The sequence below is a fragment of the Arachis hypogaea genome, chromosome 4 (assembly GCF_003086295.3).
Source record: "Arachis hypogaea cultivar Tifrunner chromosome 4, arahy.Tifrunner.gnm2.J5K5, whole genome shotgun sequence".
In the NCBI taxonomy this organism is placed as follows: Eukaryota; Viridiplantae; Streptophyta; class Magnoliopsida; order Fabales; family Fabaceae; genus Arachis; species Arachis hypogaea.
In genome coordinates, this window is record NC_092039.1 from 43,564,270 (window position 1) to 43,565,513 (window position 1,244).

General features: G+C 41.6%; 1 non-coding gene across 1 annotated transcript; it reads right to left on the bottom strand.

The window, feature by feature from the left end:
• Window positions 1–862: 862 nt before the first annotated feature.
• LOC112798712 (small nucleolar RNA R71) lies at window positions 863–970 on the bottom strand. The gene has a single exon (XR_003200311.1). It is a non-coding gene; the product is annotated as a small nucleolar RNA R71 (small nucleolar RNA).
• Between the last annotated feature and the right edge of the window lie 274 nt (window positions 971–1,244).

The window sequence follows — 1,244 nt, forward strand, 5'->3', positions numbered from 1 at the left end:
AACTTAAGCATCGGAGTGTCATTGCAGGTACAACCACCAACCACTCCACATATCAAGCTCGGGTCCCTGACCCCCACCTCGGGCCTCACCAAGACGTCCGAGCTACTCGTTTCAGGTAACCCCCGGAACAAGAACTATACTTGCAATGCCATTTTTCTAATTAATTCTTAATCTGCCAATTTCCGCTTACGTAAATTTTTTGTGCCGTTACCGGGGAGTTGCAATAGTGTGCTAATTTATTGATTGGAATTTATTTAATTGTATTTTTCTTTTTATTTTTCTACTATGAGCTACATGTTTCTTTCATTGAATGACGCATTCACTTCCTGATCCAAGATTCCCAGTATTTGACCCTGAGATTGAAAGAACTATTTCACGTATAAGGCAAGCTCGGCATCAGTTAGTCCTCTCCAAGGACGAATCTAAAACGTCACTTAAGGAAGAAACAAGCTCCCTTTCTACTAATTCGGTTGATTTACGTGCAGGTGACATGGCAGCACCTAGGAGAGTCACTATCCAGGAGGCTGGTGCCCCTGATTTTACACTGCAGCCGTATCAGGCGCACCACCCAGCGGTGGCTATAGATTTTGAAATAAAGACTACACTACTCAACTTGATGCCCAAGTTTCATGGCTTAACTGCTCAAGAGCCTATCAAGCACCTTAGGGATTTTCAGACAACTTGTTCTACTGTTAAGCGTGATGGTGCTGATAAAACTTTTATCCTGTTAAAAGCCTTCCCATTCTCTCTTGAGGGAAAGGCAAGAGAGTGGTAATACACTCAACCTGAAGCAATTGTTTCTAACTGGGATATGCTTAGAAGATAATTTTTGAAGAAATTCTTTCCAGTGGAGGTTACCGATAAACTGAGGAAAGACATTTCCATGATTGTTCAGGACAAATCTGAGACTATCTATGAATATTGGGAGCACTTCAATAATCTTCTGGAAGCATGTCCCCACCATATGATTGATAAGATAGTGTTGCTCGGCTACTTTACACAGGGCATGAAGCCTCAAGATAAGACCACATTGGAAGGTGCTAGCAATGGGTCTATGAAAAAGTACAAGACTATTGATGAGGCATGGCAATTGATCAGCAACTTAGCTTAATCTACTAGGAATCACAGACAAAAACAAAGTCGGTCAAGAGCTGTTGCAGAGGTATACTCTAGAAAAGAAACTACTGCTCTAACTCAGAGTATATGTGAAATGACCAACTTACTGAAGCAGATGCAGTTGAAGC